This window comes from Physeter macrocephalus, chromosome 13 (genome assembly GCF_002837175.3).
Source record: "Physeter macrocephalus isolate SW-GA chromosome 13, ASM283717v5, whole genome shotgun sequence".
In the NCBI taxonomy this organism is placed as follows: Eukaryota; Metazoa; Chordata; class Mammalia; order Artiodactyla; family Physeteridae; genus Physeter; species Physeter macrocephalus.
Window position 1 is genome coordinate 65,182,744 of NC_041226.1, and position 10,544 is coordinate 65,193,287.

The window sequence follows — 10,544 nt, forward strand, 5'->3', positions numbered from 1 at the left end:
TTTTTTGTGGTATGCGGGCCTCTCTCTGTTGCGGCCTCTCCCGTTGCGGAGCACAGGCTCCGGACGCGCAGGCTCAGCGGCCGTGGCTCACGGGCCCAGCCGCTCCGCGGCATGTGGGATCCTCCCGGACCGGGGCGCGAACCCGGTTCCCCTGCATCGGCAGGCGGACGCGCAACCACTGCGCCACCAGGGAAGCCCCAATGCTGTTCATTTTAAAATGAAGAGCTGGGTAACAGTATATCATTTGTTCTAGGGAAAATCTGTCTTTGTCTTGTCGCTGCAACAGATTCTTAGAGCAGGAACAATAATATTTCTGTCTTGAGTTTTCCTTATTTCTTCCTCTGTTTCATCTAATTACAGTAATTTCCCAGCTGTAGAAACAAGAACATTTTGAATTTTCCAGGATCTTACCACAGTAAAAGATGAATTTTATAATTTACGTATTACACTGAATTTTCTGTACTACACTGTTTACAGCTTCTTTTCATTCATTTACCAGTACTGAGTATTGGGGATTCTGTGAAGCAGACATGTTAGTGTGAACATTTTATGGTGAAATTTTGGGGGTTTGGATGCATGACATTATTTGGTTTTCATAATATGATCTGTAGATGACATGGTGCACTAGAAAGGTTCAGACTCATGGTCTGTGGACCTGGTTTGTGGCCTGGATCCCTAATAGGAAGCTGAATGTACTTGGATAAGTGATGGAACCTGCTTGTGTCTCACTTTCTCATCTTTGACTTACTAGATGTACGACTTTGGGCAAATTACTCATCTTCTCTGTGTCTCAGTTTTGTCATCTATAAAACGAGGATAGCATCATTCTTACATCACAGGGCTATTGGAAGGATTATGAGAGTTAATATGTATGCATAGAACAATGCCTGGCACATAAGCATTATGAACAGGTTACACACTATTATTATTACCTATATACAGAGTGAGAAGATTATCTTGATAATATCTGAGACTTCTTCCAGCTCTAACTTTTATTTAATTTAAGGACTAAAAAGACAAGCTCACAATGCCATATTTTTGTGGAAAATCACTTCAACTGTGGTGTTGGCCTGAAAACATTTGTTAGAGTTCATTTCATTCCTTGCCCACAGCCCACCCAGATGTCCCAGACTTGCCCAGTGCTCAGGGCCACCTTCCCCTGCTCCCAGCCCCCAGGAACCTCCTTTCCTCATAGGGACCCAGACCTGCTTCTCTCTGATTGAAGTCTCTGGTTTATGAGAAGATTTATACACAGAAGCCCACCCAAATTCTGCTCCCTTCCTGGTCCCCTCTTGGTGCTTCAAGCCAGGGTTTCCTTCAGGCTGAAAAGGCTTCTCAGAGGTCCTTCAACCCAGGGTGGGCACTGGCCCAGACTTAGGTGTCCAGACAGAAGGTTTGGGAGCCCACAACGCATTTCCATATTTAAAACTGTCGCAAGGTTAACAGTCAAGGGCTGTCTTCAGAACCTCGTTTACTGCTTAGCTCTCTCCAGAGCCTACAGCCCACCATGCTGCGATGGAGTACATCTCACCGTAAAGGGACTTCTTTCAGCCTCACTCCCCTACTGGGATTTTAGAATCCCTTCCTCTAGGCAAAGAGATAAAAACACAGCAGGTGTTCCTAACAGCCCCAGAAAATTTTAATTCAGAAGTTGAGCCTCCACTCCCAGCCTAGACATTCTTTTGCCATTCTTTTGCCATTCTTTTGAGTTATGATATAGAGCCATTTACCTCTTCTTTGTAAAGAATCTGTGGATTCCAGAAAAGGATCTTTGCTTCAGTCTTGCATAACAAGAAGCTAATTAAAAATGTTTGCTTTTTTTTTTAACCAGTACAAACTGCCCTCAAGGGAAAATTTAATTTTCCATCTCCGTGCAAAATTTAAAAAATAAAAAGAACTGCTAGCAGCTTTAAATATATATATAATAGCTATTGAGATTGTGTGTGTGTGTTTGTATTTATTTAGATTTACTTAACGTATTTCATTCAAAATTTTGCCCGTAGTGATTGGCTTTTGCGCATGTAAACCTACCTTCCAACCATGGATTTATGAAGGTTTTTTTTTTTTTAATTTAATAGCCAGAAGCCCTCTCTGTGTGTTTCAGGGGAATTGAGCAGGAAAGGGGTATGGTGTGGTGGAGAGAGCATGGGATCATATACCTCAGGAAGACAATAAGATGATATAATTCCCTTTAAAAATAAAGGCCTTTAAAACACTAACTTCTGCCAAATATTTTCCCCTTCTGTTAACTTCTTATTCTGAAACAATTTGAAATTTACAAAAGAGTTGCAAAAATAGTAAAAAGAGTTCCTTTATACCCTTCACCTTGATTCCCCGATGGTTAACATTTTATCACATTTCCTTTTCTTCTGAACTTTTTAAGAATAAATTGTAGACATGATGCCCATTATCTTTTTATTTCTCCCTAATATTTTATCAAGAACATTTTTAAATATACAGAAAAATTGAAAGAATTTTGCAGTGAAAACTTCTAAACCCACTGACTAAATTCTTCCATTAACATTTTACTATACTTGTTCCATTACAAATCTCTTATCCATTTAGGTATCCATCCATGCATCCATCCACCCATTGATTTTTGAGCAGCTTTACAGTTGTATAATTTACAAACCATAAAATTTATCCATCAAATAATTTTAATTCATGGTCAGATCATAGAAATCTTGGTGTGGTTTGGAAAATTCTAACAAAGCAGCCCATTTCTGGGCATTAGTTACTCTCATTTTCTAAGGAGGCTGATCTCAGGGAGGGACCCAAGCCTATAACCTAGGACCTGCTTCTCTCTGATTGGAGTCTCAGAAAATCACATCACCTTTTCTGAATCTTAGTTTTTGGAAATAAGGAATGAAGTCATTTGACCCTTTGATGAATAAATTTCTTGCGGCTCTAAGATGCTGAAATTCTAAACTATAGGATATAGGATCCCTGGTCCTATTCCTCTGCACAGAGCACTACATTACACCTTTTTGTTTGCTTTCCTCAGAATTAATCCTGATGACATCATGTGGAGCAGGTTAGCCTGAACACGTAAGGGGATAAAACTCATATGCCTTAAGGACTCTTTGAGAGCAAATCATTTATCCATCGCATTTGCAGAATTCTTACGTGAAATGGAATCTTGCTGTTACTAATGCAGAAGCCTGCTGGTAAATGCTCAGACTGTACATATTAGCCAGCTGGTGGCTGAATTCTGACTATTGAGCTGTCTAGAATTGGAATAATTAATTTTCCTGCAGAAAGTGCATTGTGTTGTAGCTTTTTGGATTTGTGACGGTAATGTGTAATCACCAGGGAATATATTTAGATTTGCAATTATACTATAGTTAGTAATTTATAGTAAAGAGATAGGAGTTTGCTGAATAGGAGGCATAGAGCTGTGAGTTTTTCATTACTAGTTTTGTGAGCCTTGTGTAATAATGCCCAAGCTGTTAGCTAAGAACTATTAGCTAAATAGTCGGTTTTTGTTCCTCGTATCTAATGAAAGCAGAACTTAACGTGTTTACCTCGGGAGTTTTCCCATTTACTTAAAATATGACTTTATTTTGCATGAAAAGGGAGTGTTACTACCAAAGCTTATATTTTAAAGAAGTGTGATTATGAATAATAGCTTCCTAGATGTATAGTGTTGTGTTTTAAAAACATATTCTAGTAATATTGTTCTTTTTATTGTGCTTGAAGGTTAGAATTCTGTTCTCTATTAAATACTCTATCTTGAATGAAAGAATATATGAATTGACTTTTTAAAAGTTATGCATTTTTGGATAAAAATAAGTTTTTTTAAAAGAATATTTTAACTAATGCCATACATTATTTTATAAAGAGATATTCATACATGAATATGGGAATCACTCATAGATAAGCTGCAAAATCAGACATGACTAATAGAAAATCAAAAAAGTTACCCAGAAGCCTTTATCTTTAATTCAATATAGGCTTTCTTTAAACTTGGCAATGCTTTAACAAATTTGTGGTTATAATTCTTAAGAGTTGTATAACTTATGTTATTGAATTGTTCATGAAAATCTGTTGCTTACATGATTAAGAATGACTGTTTTAAAAAAGATAGATACCTTGTTTCATACTAATATTATAGGATAAAATATTATATTTATTAATAAATATGGTCTGATTAAGTCAGATCCCTGGGTTAATATGGGTTACAGCTGCTCATCAGGTAGAATCTGATATGTTTTAGAATTCAGCTTTTTTTTTAATTTTAGAAAGTTAACTCAGTGCCTATACAATATGTAATAGAACATCCCCAATGAAATCAAGCCAGTATATTAATATTTCTGCATTAAAACATAGGGATATTCCCTCTTTGTGCGATCCATAGACCGTAAGTAACTTGTCGTCAGTTTGGAAATTAGTTATTAGCTAACACAGTTTGGATTAATGAACGTGTTTTTGGTTTTCAAAGTTCTTGAATTTTAGAATTACAAATAACAACTGAGGACGTACATTGAAATAACTGATGATTTCATGTATATTTTTGGCTGAGTTCTGTAGAGCCTCTTCAAAGATGCTATTTAAACTAAGTATTATATTCTATAAACATCAAAAGTTAAATGTAAGGAAATAGTATATTTTTTAAGGATTTATCTCTGTATGTTTCTGATGGAAGTGGAAACTACTTTCAAATCGACAGTTAAAGTAAGCATGTCCCACAGCTTTTGTTCATTAATATATTTGAGCTATTGCCCTGATTTTTTCCTTTCTAAAATTCAGTTCAATTGAAACTCTCTGGAATTCCCTGCAAATTTTATATAAACTCTAGTTATTCATAAGGTGAAAAATAGCAGTTGAGTAAATGAGTGTCATTATTATTTAAAATAAATGTTTGCTTCTTTTTTTCCTCTGGAGGATTTTACCTGAGATTATTTTCAACTAAATGTCTATTAAACTAAAGAAATAAACACAGATAGATATATAACAGCTTTGGGACCAGAAATCCATATTTAGTAACTATACAAAGGAAAAATCTGGCAATCTTTAGCAAATAGAACTGTTGGTTATTTGAAAGCACTTATCTTTCCAAGAGTTGTGATAAATTAGGAACATAAAAATAATCCTTACAAGATTTTTATCAAAGAATAATTAAAGGTTAAATACTAAGGTAAAATAGAGTTTTTGAGATGTATTAATTTGAATATAACTCTTTTAAAGGCAAATGAACAGTATTAAAAAGATCATTCGGGCTTCCCTGGTGGCGCAGTGGTTGAGAGTCCGCCTGACGATGCAGGGGACACGGGTTCGCGCCCCAGTCCGGGAAGATCCCACGTGCCACGGAGCGGCTGGGCCCGTGAGCCATGGCCGCTGAGGCTGCGCGTTCGGAGCCTGTGCTCCGCAATGGGAGAGGCCACAGCAGTGAGAGGCCCGCGTACCGCAAAAAAAAAAAAAAAAAAAAAAAAAAAAAAAAAAAAAATCATTCTATCTATTTAATTTAGACAAGTGTGACAGCACAGCCTTAGGTTCTGTTCTTCGCCTTTTCAGGAAAAGAAAGAAGGGAATCTTTGAAAAAAGGGACATAAATACCTGTTAAATTGTCTTTGAATACAGTTGAAGAAGGACTGTATTTATATCTATCATACTTCAAATCAGAAAGGTTTAAGTAGATTTTACTTTCTATCTGTGTGAATAGGGATGCTAATTTGACTATTTTAATTGATGCATATGTCTTGTATATTGTGTATTGTATTATTTATTAAAAATGAAATCAATCTCAAATAAATACGGTAAAAAACGCATACAGAATACTTAGTGTTTGTGGATGGATAATGAATAAGTGTGGCTAAGTGACATTCTGTATAACTCTGGAATCATAAAATCACTATGTAATCTTATTTTTCTTTTATTCCATGTAAAACTAACAATGAAAACTTTACTTATTTTTTGACCGTAAATTATTTGTACTACAATTGACAGAGAAGATAAACAATTATTAAAATTGAAATTTTTAGAGTTCTTTCTAGATATCATCTAGATAATGGCCTAGATTTACTATAATAGGTATACTTAGGCATTGAACACTCTACAATAATTGTATATAGATACTTATTTCTAGAAACACTGAACTATATGCTTCCACGTAGAAAATATTCTAATTATTGTATGTGTAGGTGTGTATGTATTCAAATACTCTTAGAATCCCAAATTTCACTCCTTAGAATTTATCCTGCAGGTATACTTGCATAAGTGTTATTTATTATAGCCATGCTTATAATATCAAAATATATGAAATAGCCCCAATGACCATCTTTTGGGGATGATTAAATTAAGTATGGTACATTCATACAATGGAATTCTATATAGCAATTAAAAAAACCTTCCTCTGTACTGAGATGTTAAATGGAAAAAGCTACGTGCAGAAAAATATGTTTATTATGATACCATTCGTGTAAAGAGGGAAGGTGGAAAATATACACATTTGTGTATGTATATGTGTACACATCTATATTGGCTTTTATATGAACAGAATTGCTCTGGGAGAGAAGAAAAGAAATTACAATCTTTACCTGTTAGAAAGGATGGGAACTGAGCATAAACATAGAAGGGGTACTTTTCACTATATGCCATTTTATACTTTTTAATGCCTACCATGTGATTGGATTATTAATATTTATTTTTACAATGAACATTTTTTAAAAGTATTGTGTCTGAATTTCCTCACTTATTCCTTCAATTAATGAATCATTTGGAGCCTGTCTATACTGTGTCTACTGTAGTCAGGGCTGTAAAATAAGACATCCAAGGAAAATAGGTCATGCTCTCGTGAGCTAAAAAAAGGAAAATATCAGCATGACTTTCTAGTCTTTTAATCAAACAAATGTGGTGAACGAATGATACTCTATAGTTTTGGTGTTCTAACTGTAGGTAGTTTGCTAGGAGTTTACTTAGATTTAGAATCTGTGTAAAAGAAAAACAGAGAGCCTTCTTTGATTTGAATGATACGTATTAAAACTGATGGTGACGTTTATATTTCTACATGAATATTAAAGGATTTCATGAGGATGGATAAGCTAAGAATAAACCAAACAGAAAAATTAAGAATGTTAAAACATTATATGAGTTAGAGAAACTATTTTTGAAGTGCTTTTGTGCTCAGTTCTGTATGGTGAATTGATCAAGTACTTGAAATACATACATTAGTTTTATCACTTGTTGAGTCTTTTTAGATCTATATTGCAGGATATCATTGTGTAAACATAATATGATTAAAAATGTCTTTGTAACTGAAACCCAACTTTTATAAGCATATTCAACATATAGAATAACTTGTCTTCTAAAGTTTTCATAATTCCTTTCATCTGTTCACCAAGGCAACTACCACAAAAGCATTTACATATGTCTCTCTTGCAAATAAAACTAATGTTGGAGCATCCAATGGAGAATTTATATAATTTGGCAATCAAGATTTTAAGAACCCTACACAAGATGTAGCAATTAGAATACTCAAAAGGACAGACTCCCATTTCCTTTAAAGCCCTTGTGGTAGACCCCTGGGGCTATTTAACATTAATCATTTTAAATAAACAAAAGTATAATTTCTTTTCTAATCACAGAATAATTTTTGGAAACAATTCTGCCCAATGCTATTGCAAAACTAGGTCGATATTTGATATAGTATCTTCTCTTTGAATTTCAGCAAAGTATAGGATAAGAAGGAATTTGTATTGGATAACTGCTTCCAGGGCGTATATGTATTAGTTTTTTGTTTTTTTTTTTTTTCTCTGCCAATGTATAAAATAATGTATAGTCATCTTCCTATGTCTCATTCCATAAAATCTAATTTCTGCTAATAGTACATATACAGGTGCTGAGCAACCTAAATGAAACTATCAAACTGGAGACATAATGTCCTATCTAGCCATCATTTTGTTCTTCAGTATCACATAATTTTAAAATGTGTGATTGATTGGTATATTACAGAGAATGTTAAGTGATTTCATGTGTCTGTGTTATCATTACACAGCAGGATTATCATGTGTTCCAACAAAATGAATGCTCAAATAGGTGGCATTACAATGCTTCCTCAATTAAAAAAATATACATATATGTCTAATAGAATTAAAGCCTTATTATATCTATTTACTAATAGGCACATCTACTATATGGCATAATCTTTTGGGAGCATAGAAAATATAGGCGTACCGTCCGTTATTTTATATTAACCATCCTATATCCTAAGGCAGATAAGAGCTACTTACATCATGTACATGTTGCTTGGTTCAGCTCTCTAGAAAGGGCTTGTGTTTGCCCAATTGTCCTTGACTGCTCAGATCAGGCAAGGGAGTGGAATCAGATGCCTGAGGCCTATATGCCATGCTCCTCAGTGAGAAGAGCAGTGGAGGAGACCATGCAGGTGCTACCAAAGTCCAACAGATCCACACAGTGTTTGTGTGCTCGCAAAATCCAGGAAGGCTAGAGGCAGGTATGGATGTGGCACACAGAGCAAAGAAGGGAGAGGGGCCAGGGAGATTAAAGCAAGTGCTATTAGGAGAATTGTCTGGGCAGGGGGAAATGGGGTAAGTTAGCGAGGATATTGAGTGATTGCCTTGTAACAGCTGGTGTTTGGATTGGCAAGGGTGTAATGCAAGAGCTGTACATTCCTGGCTATTTAAGGGCAAGGGCAGAGCAGACAAGTCTTTGCCAATGTAATGTTGATTGTTAGGCCCTGAGGGCACTCATTATTCAGGGTTCTTCAGAGAAACAGAATCAACAGAATGTAGATAGATAGATAGATAGATAGATAGATACAGAGAGAGAGAGAGAGAGAGAGAGAGATTTATTATAAGGAATTGGCTCATGAAATTATGAAGGCTGAGAAGTCTCAAGATCTGCAGTCACCTTGCTGGAGACCCCGTGAGCCAATGGTGCAGATCCAGTCTGAATCCAAATGCCTGTGAACCAGGAAAGGTGATGGTATAAGTTCCAGTCTGAAAGCCAGCACACTTGTGACCCAAGAAGAGTGGATGTTTCAGTTCAGGTTTGAAGGCAGGAAAATACTGATGTTCCAGCTCACTGGTCAGGCAGGAGGAATTCCGTCTTCCTTGTGGGAGGGTCAGCCTTTTTCTTCTAATCAGGCCATCAACTGATTGAAATGGGTCCACCTACATTAGGGAGGCAATCTGCTTTCCTCAGTCTACCAATTTGAATGTTAATCTCATCAGAATCACCCTTGCAAACACATCCAGAATAGTGTTTGACAACATATCTGGCCACCCCATTGCCCAGTCAAGTTGACACATAAAACTAACCATGGCACGGTATCCTCATGGGGAGATCAAAGTCGTAATGAATGCCACAGATTGAATGTCCTGAAGGGACTACCTTTGCATGTGGAGAGTGTGAAGTTGCAAAAGTGAGTACTGCAAAAGCCATTGTATCACTCTGGTTTTACTCCTCTTTTATTAGATGAGATACTGAAAGAATTCAAGAAGTTGAGGATGCCATCTAATGAGAATCTGGGCTTCCTGCCGTCTACCTTTGTGAAGACACACATTTATGAATTATAGCATAATTATTATGTTTACACATGGAGTCAAGGCTCTTTCTATATATTCCATGATATCTGTGTTGTTAATATTCAGTATGTGTCCTATCCTCACATCATCTCTGCCTTCAGAATCTGTCCTTTGCTTTTTTATCCTTCCCCTCCTTGAGTTCCCCTAGTAAGAGATGGAATTCACTTATGTGAGTATGCACCACTTTTTATTTCAAGTGCATGGCTTCACCTTATGTTTCTATTATGTTTCTATTAGCCTTTCCAATTAATGAGCACTTTCACGTATATTGTCTCATTTGATTACATGGTTGAACCATATGAAATTGATGATATTTGAGCATTGTAGATTCACAAAATCAAGAATTTCATATGGCTGCATATAGCATTATTAAACATATTTTGAGATATAAGAAAGTGAGTCTCAAAGCAAATGTGTTTGTTTGTTTGTTTGTTTGCTTTTAAGAATTGTAGAGCTTTTAAGTAGCAGAGCTAAACTAAGCCTTATTCCTGCAACATTTTCTGACTTTCACACAAAGATCAATAAAACTAAAAGCTGGTTCTTTGAGAAGATAAACAAAATTGATAAACCATTAGCCAGACTCATCAAGAAAAAAAGGGAGAAGACTCAAATCAATAGAATTAGAAATGAAAAAGGAGAAGTAACAACTGACACTGCAGAAATACAAAGGATCATGAGAGATTACTACAAGCAACTCTATGCCAATAAAATGGACAACCTGGAAGAAATGGACAAATTCTTAGAAATGCACAAGCTGCCGAGACTGAACCAGGAAGAAATAGAAAATATGAACAGACCAATCACAAGCATGGAAATTGAAACTGGGATTAAAAATTTTCCAACAAGCAAAAGCCCAGGACCAGATGGCTTCACAGGCAAATTCTTTCAAACATTTAGAGAAGAGTTAACACCTATCCTTCTCAAACTCTTCCAAAATATAGCAGAGGGAGGAACACTCCCAAACTCATTCTACGAAGCCACCATCACCCTGATACCAAA

General features: G+C 35.9%; 1 protein-coding gene across 1 annotated transcript in view; it reads left to right on the forward strand.

The window, feature by feature from the left end:
• GPC6 (glypican 6) overlaps positions 1-10,544 on the forward strand; it is a 1,083,120-nt gene that overhangs the window by 317,681 nt on the left and 754,895 nt on the right. The window lies entirely within an intron of this gene.